We start from the raw sequence: 13,283 nt of genomic DNA on the forward strand, positions 1-13,283 counted from the left end.
ACACGGTGAAACTCAGGGGAGCAGGCTAGGATACAAGTCAGAGTACAGGTGTAGCGGCCCTCACAGCACTGCTACCAGCACACTTCCCCTGAGAGCAGGTGCAGGCAGCAGCCCTAGTGCAGGAACACACCAGAAGCTCTGACCTGTGCAGACACTGTCAGGCTAGGGCCAGGCAGGAAGCGATAGTGGGGAGCAGGATCCAGCAGGGCTGGGGATAACGGGGGTTTCCCGCCCCACCCACCCTGGGATTCCCTGTCTCTCCGCAGCCGGTGGAAGTGCTCCTGATTTCCCTCTCGAGGCGGCGGTTGGTAAGGCTTCGTGCCTTTTGCCACCGCAAAGAGTTCGGCTCTGTCAGCCTCTGCCCTGTCTCAGGGCCACGTTTCTTAGGGTAGGCAGGGAACAACTGTGGATGTACCTGTCCTGCGTGCGGGACAGCTCTTGGGACCCTAACGGTGCAGAGCGTCCCCGGCTGCAAGGTCTAGGGCTCTGAAGAAGCAGGGTTCAGAAGGGGGGAGGTTACAGTGATGCACACAGAGGCTGAGGTAAAGGACTGAAGGACTAGAGAACACACAGTGAAAATCAGGGGTACAGCCTAGGATACAAGTCAGAGTACAGGTATCCCGGTCCTCACAGTGCTGCTTCCAACACTGTTTCCCTGAGAGCAGGTGCAGGCAGCAATCCTAATGGCAAGGCAATGCCAGAAGTCCTGAGAGGTGCAGGCAGTAACCCTAAGCTAGGGCCAGGCAGGAAGTGACAGTGGTGGGGCCGAGTCCACAGGGTTGAGGTTCACCGGGGATGTCCACCCTGCGTTCCTGTCCTGCTCTGACCGGGGATGCTCACAGCCCTAATGGAGGCCACGGTGGGTGGGCTCGGTGCCAGTAATGCCTCTAAGGCTTTGGCGCTGCGAGCGTCAGCCTCCGAGCTCAGCTGAAGCACACACAGGGCCCGAGGACCCGGTCCTGCTTAAGAGACGGTGAGTAGCAGAGCTGCTGGTTTTTGGATGATGTGCAGCTAAGATTATGCTTTGATGTTTGGTTTTCTTTATTGTAGCTGACTAGGAGACAGCAGGCAAGTGACAGGAGGAATTTCCCAGAGGCATAGGCGGCCTTCTTTGGGACCCAGCGTGGATTCACCTCCCCAGACATCTGAGAGATAAGTGGAGGGCTCGGAACTAGGGAGAGGATGAAAGCGGGGTGCCAGGGCAGGGGTCAGCGGGAGGGATTTTTTGAGTCGGGTTTGGAGATGGGGATGTCCCAGATGTGACCCCTTAGGCTACAATAAGGGAAAGTCTCATTCTGGATCACAGTGCTGAGGTGTGCAGGGCAGAGCAGTCCCAGGGTGTGTTGTGTCTGTTGTGCACTTTGTGTCTTTTGGGTGTCTTGTCTTTTCCTTTCGTCCTTTGAGGGGCCTGTCAAAACCTCTGGCATCAGTCTTAGCATTTCTGATCTCTGTGCTCCTCAGCCAGGTGCCTTTGTCTCAGCTGCTCGGACACTCATCAGAATCCATCTCTCTTCACAAGCATCCAGTCCGATGCCTTTTCAGGTCTTGTTCTGAGCTGTACTGACAGCCGTGCACCGCCCTGATCCATTCCGGCGGGTTAGGTCTTGTGAGAATGCAAAGACAGGTCGAGGATTCTGACCGTAGGGTTCTCGGGCATCCATCTCTGCATTTCTTGGGATAAGTCATCCCGATGGCATCTTGTTCCTGCAGGGTTCTCTGAGCCTGGCCAGCTCACCTTCAGTCTCACCTCGGTCATCTCATTCCGAGTTCTCTGGACCCTCAGGGTCATTCTTCTTGCCCAGAGTTTTCTGTCCCTGTTGTGTCCCCTCGTTTGTCCTGTGCTGTGTCACGGGTGTTGGTGTGTGTTTGGCCGGGAGCTGCTCTGCCTTGATGCTCAGTCTGGGTGTAGGGGTACGAGGGTAATAGTGCCGGGGGCTTGAAATTTGTGATGTGGGGTGTAGTTAGACTGTAGAGGGTATTCCTAGATTGCCACAAGATGTGCGGAGCTGTCAAGGTATCCTGCAGCACTCTGACTTTTGTCCAAACTCTGTTTCAGATGCAGAGGGATGAAATCTGTGGCAGAGCCCCCCAGTCTGGGTGAGAGGGCTGCCCTGAGAAGGTCAGTCCCTGTTTCTGTTTGCAGGGGAGGTGTAAATGGTAGCCGTGTTACTGCTCTGTTCTTTGTCTTTATTTTTAGGTGGTGAAGCCGGATCTCAGCAGTCAAGCTGACGTGGGCGAGGTGAGCAGCGATGGGTGGACAGAAGCAGTTGCTATTGTTCAAGCCTCACTCGCTGGTGCAACTCTAAGCCTCCGTTATTGTGTGTTTTAGGGAGTCCACTCGCAGGAGGCCGAGCTCCCCTCTCACCAACGGGACGACAGACCCGCGTCACCTCACCCGTGAGCCCTCCGGGAGCGTTCCAGGAGTCTGTGATGGAGCCTTGATCTTCTCCTTGTGAAGGCCCCATCCAGGTAGTCTTGGATAACGGGCGAGGAGTTGAGGTGAGTCAGGGAGGAGAAGGAGGGATGGTCCCCTCAAGTTCCAGCGCTGCCACGTCACCTTGTCTGCTCTTTACCCAGGCAGACCCTGCGACGCCGGCGTTGGCCTCTGAGCGCAGCTGAAGCACGGGGCCGAGGACACAGGCAAGCTTAGGAGACAGTGAGTAGCAGAATTGTCGGGTTTTGGGTGATGGGCTGCCAAGATTATGCTTTGATGTTTGGTTTTCTTTATTGTAGCTGTGTAGGAGACAACAGCCCAGCAACAGCAGGAATTTCCCTGAGGGAGAGGCGGCCTTCTTTGCCACCCAGCGTGGATTCACCTCCCTAGACGTCCGAGAGATAAGTGGAGGGCTCGGAGCCAGGGAGGGCTTGAAAGCGGGGTGTGGGATCAGGGGCCACCGGGAGGGATTTTTTGAGTCATTTTTGGTGACAGGGATGTCCAAGAAGTGACCGCTTAGGCTACAGAAAGTCTCATTCTGGATCAGAGTGCCGAGGTGTGCCGGGCAGAGCAGTCCTGGTGTGTGTTGTGTCACTTGTCTGTTGTGCACTCTGTCTGTTTGGTGTCTTGTCTTTTCCTTTTGTCCTTTGAGGGGCCTATCAAAACCCCTGGCATCAGTCTTAGCATTTCTGATCTCTGTGCTCCTCAGCCAGGTGCCTTTGTCTCAGCTGCTCGGACACTCATCAGAATCCATCTCTCTTCACAAGCATCCAGTCCGATGCCTTTTCAGGTCTTGTTCTGAGCTGTACTGACAGCCGTGCACCGCCCTGATCCATTCCGGCGGGTTAGGTCTTGTGAGAATGCAAAGGCAGGTAGAGGATTCTGACCGTAGGATTCTCGGGCATCCATCTCTGCATTTCTTGGGATAAGTCATCCCGATGGCATCTTGTTCCTGCAGGGTTCTCTGAGCCTGGCCAGCTCACCTTCAGTCTCACCTCGGTCATCTCATTCCGAGTTCTCTGGACCCTCAGGGTCATTCTTCTTGCCCAGAGTTTTCTGTCCCTGTTGTGTCCCCTCGTTTGTCCTGTGCTGTGTCACGGGTGTTGGTGTGTGTTTGGCCCGGAGCTGCTCTGCCTTGATGCTCAGTCTGGGTGTAGGGGTAATAGGATAATAGTGCTGGGGGCTTGAAATTTGTGATGTGGAGTGTAGCAGGGCTGTCGAGGGTATTCCTAGATTTCCACAAGATATGTGGAGCTGTCAAGGTATCCTGCAGCACTCTGACTGTTGTTCTGACTTTCTTTCAGATGCAGGTGGATGAAATCTGTGGCAGAGCCCCCCATCCTGGGTGAGGGGGCTCCCCTGAGAAGGTCGGTCACTGTTTTGATTTGCAGGGGAGGTGTAAATGGTGGCAGTGTTACAGCTCTGTTCTTTGTCTTTATTTTTAGACCAGACCCTGCGACGCCGGCGTTGGCCTCTGAGCGCAGCTGAAGCACAGGGCCGAGGACACAGGCAAGCTTAGGAGACTGTGAGTAGCAGAATTGCTGGTTTCTGGCTGATGTGCTGCTAAGAGCACAGGGTCACGTTTAGTTCTCTTTATTGTAGCTGACGAGGAGACACCAGCCTGGTCACAGCAGGAATTTCCCCGAGGGAGAGGCAGCCTTCTTTGGGACCCGGCGTGGATGCACCTCCCCAGACATCTGAGAGATAAGTGGAGAGCTCAGAGCCGTAGAGGGCATGAAAGAAGAGTGTGGGGTCACTAGCAAGGTTTTTTGAGTCAGGTTTGAAGACAGGGATGTCTAAGCTGTGACCCCTTAGGTTTCATCCAGGGAGAGTCTCATTCTGGATCACAGTGCCGAGGTGTGCAGGGCAGAGCAGTCCTGGTGTGTGTTGTGTCTGTTGTGCACTCTGTGTCTTGGGTGTCTTGTGTGTGCTGTCTTTTCCCTTAGCCCTTCAGGGGCCTGTCAAAACCTCTGGCATCAGTCTTAGCATTTCTGATCTCTGTGCTCCTCAGCCAGGTGCCTTTGTCTCAGCTGCTCGGACACTCATCAGAATCCATCTCTCTTCACAAGCATCCAGTCCGATGCCTTTTCAGGTCTTGTTCTGAGCTGTACTGACAGCCGTGCACCGCCCTGATCCATTCGGCGGGTTAGGTCTTGTGAGAATGCAAAGACAGGTCGAGGATTCTGACCGTAGGATTCTCGGGCATCCATCTCTGCATTTCTTGGGATAAGTCATCCCGATGGCATCTTGTTCCTGCAGGGTTCTCTGAGCCTGGCCAGCTCACCTTCCTTCTCACCTCGGTCATCTCATTCCGAGTTCTCTGGACCCTCAGGGTCATTCTTCTTGCCAGAGTTTTCTGTCCCTGTTGTGTCCCCTCGTTTGTCCTGTGCTGTGTCACGGGTGTTGGTGTGTGTTTGGCCGGGAGCTGCTCTGCCTTGCTGCTCAGTCTGGGTGTGGGGGTAATAGGATAATAGTGCTGGGGGCTTGAAATTTGTGATGTGGAGTGTAGCAGGGCTGTCGAGGGTATTCCTAGATTGCCACAAGATATGTGGAGCTGTCAAGGTATCCTGCAGCACTCTGACTTTTGTCCCAACTTTCTTTCAGATGCAGAGGGATGAAATCCGTGGCAGAGCCCCCCAGTCTGGGTGAGGGGCTCCCCTGAGAAGATCGATCGCTATTCAAGGTGAGAGTCACATATTTCACATTTTTTGGCACTCCAGTGCAGGCCACCTGCATTTACAGCTTGAAACAGGTGAGTCCCTTGGTAACCCCTGGGCAGCAGCTGGAGCCTGCTCCGGGCTGGGCTGAGGGAGCAAACACTTGTGGCTGACACAGCTCCACACTGGGGGTACTTGGGAAAACACCTGCCTTGTCCTGGATTGTTTTTTTTTTTGAGCTTTTGACAAGGTTTTAGTCATCACCTTGGTAAAAATAAATGGTAAGGACTGAAAACATGAGAGGCTGGCAGGTTATATGCACGAAAGACAACTTTTTTTTTCTTAAATATTTGTGCAACCTATATCTTAATTTTGAGACTCTTTTTTGGTCAACTTTATTGTAAAACCCCCTTATTTTCAAGTTAGCTGCTTCAATAATGAATTTGTTTTACAAATACCCGCTAATGTCCGAAGGTTAAAGCACTAACACCAACATCCCACCTCTTTTATTTTTGCAGCAAAATTTTATCTTTACTAAACTTGAAACTTGATGTTTTTGCAGGTAGTAAGTTAAAGAAGGTGTTTATCTGCCCATCACTGATAGTCAGGGTCATGAAGAAATTGCTCTAGTGTTCTAAAATAAATGCAGATTTTTAGGCCTCTCCCATTCTCTCTGACTAGCAGCATGTGAATTGATTTTTGATCTCCTTTCTGTTGGTGTCTGTGGGTTTTAAGCTGCATGGAGAAGGTGTCTGTGGACATGGCACCCAGGGAATGGTGCTGGGAAGGGCAGGATGGAAAGGAGCTGCTCAGGAATCCAGAGCAGCAGTGGAGTGGGAGCTGGTGCTGCTGCCTCAGTCACACCCTCCTGGACAGTCTGTGCAGTGATAATATTCCTACTTTCCTTCCTGAACCTGGGGTTGGAGGAGAACATGAGTCTTGGCATTGTTGGAAAGGGGAACTCCAGGGAAAAACTGCTGTTTGTGTCCTCAGAGAGCAGTGGGAAGAGCCTGGGAGAAATCCTGGCTGGCTGAGGGATCCTTGTGTCCCCTCGGGAATAAATCCCTGCGTCTCCTCAGACCTGCTGGTTTGCAGTAGAGTTTGGGCACCTTTCGCTGCAGCTGTGGTTCTTAATAACTGGAAGTCCATGGATTGCTGGGCGATTCCCATAAGTTCTCCTATTTTGTAGGAGCTGCACGGTGAGGTCAGCATTCTGATGGAGGCCCTGGCACAGCTGCCAAGGGCAAGGAACGTGGAGCATCCCGGGGCTTCTCCCACCCGAGTTTCTCCCGGAGCGTGCTGCGTGTCGTGCCGGATGTTTAACCCGGGTTTGGGGTGTTCTCCTGCAGTCCCAGCTCTGACTGCTGCCCCCGAGCCCCGGCCTTGCTCGGTCCCAGCACTGAACCTGGCAGGTGGGTGTGCTTTTCCAGCCCTTGAATCCCACGGGCAATCCCAGATTCCCGGAGCTCCCCGAGGCACAGCCTGGCCTCCCTCGCTGGGAGCTGCATTTCAGTCTGCCTGGACCAAGGCCATCCTGTTTGAGACTTTATTCCTGTTGCTTTTCCTCTTCCAGGTTGTGGGCAAAAAGGAGAGAGCCAGTAGGAAGTGAAGCCACTGGAAGGCCTTATCCCAGTCCAAGGTTGGATAGGAGTAACTGGACCTGTTGAATTCCCACTTCCCTTTAAATTAGAGCAGAGGAAGCAGATTTTAAATCATCATTCCATGAACTTTCACCAACTTCATGACTCTTGCAGAAGTTTTCAATGTTAGAAATTCCTGAGCTTGTTTTCCAGGCAAGCTTGGATTTAGATGTTATTCCTTCCTTTTATTTGAAGGAATAACTCTGATTTTCTCTCTGATTTTAGTAAGGGAATATTTATTTATTCCAATTTTCCATCCTAATTGGAATTTTTGCACCTTGTAGAGCACATTTCCAAGGAAATTTACCCAATTAATGTTGGTAAATCAGGAATTGTCCAGCACCATCTCCACAAAATTCTGTGAATTCCCAAGAAAACGTTGAAGTATTTATTTGCCATGATTCATCTCTTTGTAAAGTTCAATTTACTGCATTTTTAATTACATAAATGCCATTAAAACCTGAATCCAGGCCTAGCTGCTGTTCCTTGGACACAGGGGGCTGGTTCTTTCCTACCTTGGCACATTTGGGTGTTTGTCCAAAATGAGCTTCCCACTAAAATAGAATTTGTTTCCAAGCAAAAGTGGGAATTGTCTAGAAAACCTTCTGTTCTGGGGGGCACTGGGTTTGTTTCCCTTATTGCTGCATAATTGAGGAAAGCCATGGTGCTTTTTTAGGCAGTGGCAGGAGGTGAAAGCTGCATTTATTTAATTTTGTATTTTATTTCTTGTTATTTTTGTATTTTTATGCTCTTTTGTTGTGGTTTCTCATGTTGCGTTTTGTGGTTTTTCAAAGACTTTTTCTTCCGTTTTTTAATTTTTATATTTTTTTCTTTAGCTATTTATTTACTTGTTAAAACTACTTTTAGTTTTTTATTTTAATTTTTTGTTTAAATTTTTTTTTCCACTTTTTTGTTACTTTGAAATTTTTTTCTTTTGGTATTTTAATTTTATTTATTATTTTCTATAGTTTTGGTTTATTTTTTCATGTTTTCTTTGTTCCTTTTTTTTTTCCCCATACTCTTTCTTCCCCCGGGCGCCTGGGGGTTTGGCTGTTGGCAAGAAAGATGAGAAATGACCTCGGTGCCCGCTGGACGTCGGGATGTCATAGAGAGCGCAGTTGGCAAAAGCTCTGTATTTTCTGCTCCATAAAACTCCTGAAGGGAGAAAGCTGTGACCACCGTGGTGCCGTTTTTTCCTTCCCAGCCCCGACCAGGTCTCCTCCTACCCGTGCACAGTGTTACCAGAAGCAGCCTGCTGTCCAGGCTGTCGAGGCGTATTTCAGAGGGGGCAATAAAAACAAAGTAGACGTTTTATTTTGAACTCTCCGACCCTGCTTGTTTATTAGCAAAGAACTCCAAAACAAAGCGAACAAAAAAAGAAAACCCACAAACTAAACTCCCCCGCAACCCACCAAAAAAAAACCATAGAGAAAGAGAAAACATGCCCATATTATTTGAATAAAGATTAAAACTTTACCCCTTAGAAAACCAGGCTCATTTAATTCAAATTAATTGTGTTTCTGATGTGTTAGGTTAATGAATTCATCTAGTGTAAAATATCGTTTAAAATATAAACAAACGAATTAAAAAATAATGAAAAAGAAAAATAACAAAAAGTATAGGATATGAAAAATAATATAAATAATAAATACACAATATATTATTACATACTACACGTTTTATAAATATATATAATATACATAATATAAACATCTATAATGTACATAATCATGATATTTCAATGAAATGTATTATTATTTATAACATTACATAATAAATAATAAATTATTTTATATATAACTTTCTATACTTAATATATATAATAAATATAATAGTATAATAAACATAATACATGATGTATAATGTACATAATATAAAAGCTGAATTGTAATGATTAATGTAAATATCAGAATCACAAAGATAAAAAATATTGAAATAGAGCCTGAACGAAAGGCTTTTTTGTTTCGGTCTGGTTGCTGGCAGGGTTCTCGCAGGTGTGCTCGGGGGTCTTTTGGGCCATTTATTCCGGAGGCTGTTCGGAAGGGCATTCCTGGGCACGTTCGTTTATGGCTCCGCTCCGCGCCGCCGCGCGGCAGTGCTGCCACCCTGTGGGCAGAGAGCGGTAGTGCAGCTTCCCCCCCGCCCGGCCCGCCCGATCTGTGCGGCAATGCTGCCACCGTGTGGGCAAACAGCGGTAGTGCAGCGGTCCCTCCCGCCCGTCCCGCCTGATCTGTGCGGCAATGCTGCCATCGTGTGGGCAAACAGCGGTAGTGCAGCTGTCCCTCCCGCCCGTCCCGCCTGATCTGTGCGGCAATGCTGCCACCCTGTGGGCAAAGAGCGGTAGTGCAGCTGTCCCCCATGACCGTCCCGCCGGAGCCGTGCGGCAGTGCTGCCACCCTGTGGGCAAAGAGCGGTAGTGCAGCTGTCCCCCCCCGCCCGTCCCCGACGCGCGTGGCAGCCCCGCATTGTGAGCTCGGGGGCGGCGCTGCCGCCCGCCCGCCCGCAGCTCGGGGCCGAAAGGGAGGGAAAAAGGCAAGGAGCCCGGGCGCGTGGCAGCCGGCTGCCTGCGCGCGCCACCCGGACCCCGGAGCCGTCCGGGCGCGATTTTCCGCGGCGCCTGCGGGTGTGCGGACACGGGATGGGGGCGCAGCGGCGCCGCGGGCGGCAGTCCATTGAGTCAGGCGCTTGTGTGAGCGGCCGAGGGGGCATTTTAGTGGGTTCCACTACCAAGATGGCGGCGAGACGCGAGGCGCCTGACCTTCTAAAAAGGGCGGCCAAAAGGGCGGGAAAAATAAGGACCCTATAGGTGTTTATGCAGCTGCCTGCACAAAACCCCGACTACGGCGCCGCCCGGGGGCAATTTTCCGCGGCGTTTCCAGGTGTGGGGACACGGGCCGTGTGCTCAGTCGCGACGCGCTTGCGTTCGGATTCGTGGATTTAGTCAGGCGTCTGTGTAAACACCTGGCGGAGGCCTATGCCGAGCCACAAAGAACATGGCGGCCGGGACGGAAGTGGCCTCAGGAGCAACCAAGATGGCGGCAAGGAAAAGCGGAAGTCACGCGTCGCCCCTCACAAAATGGCGCCGAGGCGCGAGGCGCCCGACCTTCCAAAAAGGGCGGCCAAAAGGGCGGGAAAAAATAAGGACCCTGTAGGCGTTTACGCAGATGCCTGCACAAAAACCCCGACTACAGCGCCGCCCGGGCGCAATTTTCCGCGGCGTTTCCAGGTGTGTAGACACCGGCCATGTGCTCATCCGCGCCGCCTCCGGGTTCGGATTCGTGGATTTAGTCAGGCGTCTGTGTAAACACCTGCCGGGGGCCTTAGCGGTGCCGCAAAAAAGATGCCGGCGGGACCGGAAGTGGCCTCAGACGCAACCAAGATGGCGGCAAGGAAGGGCGGAATGCTCGTGGGGCTCATCGCGGCCGAAAATCACCGAGTGCAGCTCACACCCTGCAATGGCAAAAGCTGTTTTATTAAAACTCAGCCGAGAATTTTCCTCTTATTTCCAGGTCACAGGATATACTGAGCCTGAGAGGGATCCTAAAATCTGACTCTCAAGCAGACGGACCGTTTGAGAATCGAACTCAGCACCTTGGCATTACCCGGACTCTGCTCCAAGCAGCTGAACCAATCTCTGCATTATGGGGATGGACCTCCATAGGATGGCAACGCTTGGCCCCACTAAGGTAAGTGCAGTGCCGCCTTCTCTGCCAAAGCTGCTTCACACAGCAGCCCCTGGAATGGCTCGAGGGCAGAAGTGGCTGGCAGGTCACGACAGCACAAAGCTCTTCCAGTGACGCTGATTTCCTGTCCTTTCCAGGATTTACTCAACAGCTGCCGTAAAAGTACTTACACAAAGTCTCTTTCTGGGCGGAAAGGAGCAGGACAAGTCCTGAGGCTTCCCTTCTTCCACGGCCAAAGTTCTGGAGAGAGGCAGGGCCGGTCCCACCCGCACAGGGGCGTTTCCTGCAGGTGAGTGTTGCCGGGCCAAACTGATGGCAGCTGCTGAGGCCGGGGCTGCTTTTCTGGCCGGAGGCCTCGGTGCCCCCCCGTGCCGCCTGCAGTGTCCCTCGGTGTTTCCTGCAGGTGTCCCGGGTGCCCGGAGGCGCAGGGAGGAAGGAGGCCGGCAGCCCCAGCGGGGCCAGCAGCCCTGGGATGATGTGCAGGGGAGGAGCTGTGCCTGCGGGGCCCCGCCCGTGGCAGCGGCGGCCAAACGCAGGGCCCGGGGCCGGGCTCGGGGCTGGCACGGACACGGCCCCGGGGCTGCCGCGGCTCCTCGGCCAGGGGCTGCTCCCACCGGGCACGGGGAGATGCTGCAGCCCGGACAGAGGCACCCACAGCCCAAGAGCTCCCCAGGGAACAGCTGGCATTGCCCGGGAACGGCGGCTCGGGCTGTCTGCAGAGGGGCTCAGACAGCAATTCCCACCTCCCGGAGCTCCCACACAGTTGCCAGGGATGTCCTGGCCACCCTAAATCCCCTCCCTTTCAGCCTGAGGACATCACCCATCGGCAGCATTAAAGCCAAGGTGCTCCTCCCTCACAGAAATTAAATCCAGAGCAACGGCCCTCGGAGATGCCTCAAAATCAAAGGTTTGAGTGGGATGGAGTTTCGTTTGGATGAAGTCTGGACTTTTCCAGGGAGCCAGCCGGAGTGCAGCAGTGATGGAAAGCTTTTGCAGGTGGGTCCCACTGGAGGTGTGCTGAAGGCAGGGATGGGCATCCCTTGCCTGAGGGAAAGGCACTTGCAGAGGCCACTGCTGGGGCTCGGAAAGGAGCTGAGCTCCTGCAGGGAGCTGTGTCCTCCCGAGGGCACAGGGGCTGCCTCAGCACAGGCCGGCCAGTGCCTTCTCCTGCTCTGAAACATCACCTGGAGCCCGAGCTCAGGGGGTGGCTGAATTCCAGGGAAATCTGACAGGTGACCCCCAGGGGATGAGGGTTAGAATTAACCAAATCTATGGAATAGAAACCTATCCTGTCCCCATCCTGCTGAGCTTCCTTGGAAGCTCTGCTAGTTCCTGACACATCTGGCATTCAAGCAGCAGCTCTGCGTGGGAATATCCATGCTCTGTGAGGCACTGTGAGGTTATTGCAGCAGGAACTGAGCAGGGAATTCGGGGCCGTGGGTATAATTCATCTAAACTAGCAAAGGTGACAGTGAACCCCAAATCTGGGCACCACACAGAGAACAATCTTTGTGCTGCCCTGTCAGCTCAAGCCCCTGGGCTGGGAAGTTTTGGGAGTCAAACATATGGAATGATAAAAGTCACAGCAACTGGTGTCACCCCGAGGGACAGTCCAAGTCCCAGACAATTCCTCTGCAGTCCCCTGGGGGGGAAAACACCCTCTGTCTGCCAGGAGCCCTGACTCTGTTTCTCCTATCAGCTGTGTTGGGCTTTAAGAACTTGAAATAACTTTGAAGCCAAAGAAATCACCTTTTCCTTCTGGTTTGATTGTGTTTTTTTGTTGTTTTTTTTTTTTTTTTTTTTCTTTCAGATGCTGGACTTGCTTCTGTGGATGTGTGCTGAGCTCTGGCTGCAGGGGACTGTCAGGCCTGAATGGCTGTGAGTTTGTGTTCTTCTCGCTGGGGAAGCAGAAATAATTATTAATTAGACTGCAGAAATGTTTTCAGAAACCTTTCCCCTTTCCTGCCCTTTGCTGGTGGATCTTCTCTTTCTGCCTTTGACTTTACAAAGCTGTTCCCTGATGTCAATTCCCCTGCCTGAATTCCTTGCAGCTCCTAGCTGGGAAAAACTGGGATGATGTCCTAGGGATGTTCTTAGGGGAGGACAGAGGTGAGATTTTTGCCTGTATTTTTCTAATATTTTCTAAAATTTCAGGGAGCTGCTCCTGCTCCTGCCCCTAATCCTGCTGCTGCTGCACAAGTGGAGCCTTGTCAGCGAAGACCTGCATCTGCAGGAGGCCCCGCAGGCCCTGGCTGGGAAGTGCCAAAACAAAGAAGTGATCAGTAAGTGCTGAACTGCTTCCAGGAGGGCATATTTTGTTGCAGCCGTTACAGACCAACCGTGTGGTGCTGGTGACTTTGTGTGAGTTGCTTTATTAAAGCCAATCGTTGGTAAGGGTTTTGAGCCTGCCTTGGAGAGCACTTGGAGCTCTGGGTGCCCTGGCTTTCCCCTAGGTGGGCCTGGGGGCGCCCTGGCTGTCCCCTAGGTGTCCCTGGGGTGCTCTGGCTGTCCCTGGGGTTGCCCTGGCTGTCCCCTAGGTGTCCCTGGAGTGCCCTGGCTGTCCCCTAGGTGTCCCTTGGGGTCCACGGGCTGTCCACTAGGTGTCCCTTGGGGGGACCTGACTGTCCCTGGGATGCCCTGGCTGTCCCCTAGGTGTCCCTGGGGGTGCCCTGGCTGTCCCCTAGTTGTCCCTGGGGTGCCCTGGCTGTCTCTTAGGTGTCCCTGGGGGTGCCCTGGCTGTCCCCTAGGTGTCCCAGGGCTGCCGTGGCTGTCTTTTAGGTGTCCCTGGGGGTGCCCTGACTGTCCCCTAGGTGTCCCTGTGGGGGCCCTGGCTGTTCTCGGGGTGCCCTGACTGTCCCCTAGATGTCCC

At 52.6% G+C, this 13,283-nt stretch overlaps 2 long non-coding RNA genes across 3 annotated transcripts; both read left to right on the forward strand.

The window, feature by feature from the left end:
- Nucleotides 1-1,844: 1,844 nt before the first annotated feature.
- Nucleotides 1,845-2,598, forward strand: LOC136304449 (uncharacterized). Its single transcript, XR_010724592.1, has 4 exons — nt 1,845-2,119; nt 2,198-2,239; nt 2,330-2,469; nt 2,578-2,598. It is a non-coding gene; the product is annotated as an uncharacterized lncRNA (long non-coding RNA).
- A 7,517-nt stretch (nt 2,599-10,115) lies between these two features.
- On the forward strand, nt 10,116-12,747 carry LOC136304446 (uncharacterized). 2 transcript variants are annotated; one of them, XR_010724586.1, is made up of 5 exons: nt 10,116-10,417; nt 10,552-10,703; nt 10,818-11,410; nt 12,225-12,292; nt 12,569-12,747. It is a non-coding gene; the product is annotated as an uncharacterized lncRNA (long non-coding RNA). The 2 variants fall into 2 exon arrangements; XR_010724587.1 differs by having other exon boundaries at nt 11,275-11,410.
- The last annotated feature ends 536 nt before the right edge of the window (nt 12,748-13,283 follow it).

Source organism: Chamaea fasciata, unplaced genomic scaffold (assembly GCF_029207755.1).
Source record: "Chamaea fasciata isolate MVZ Bird 193981 ecotype frontalis unplaced genomic scaffold, bChaFas1.0.hap1 SCAF_91, whole genome shotgun sequence".
Classification (NCBI taxonomy): domain Eukaryota; kingdom Metazoa; phylum Chordata; class Aves; order Passeriformes; family Sylviidae; genus Chamaea; species Chamaea fasciata.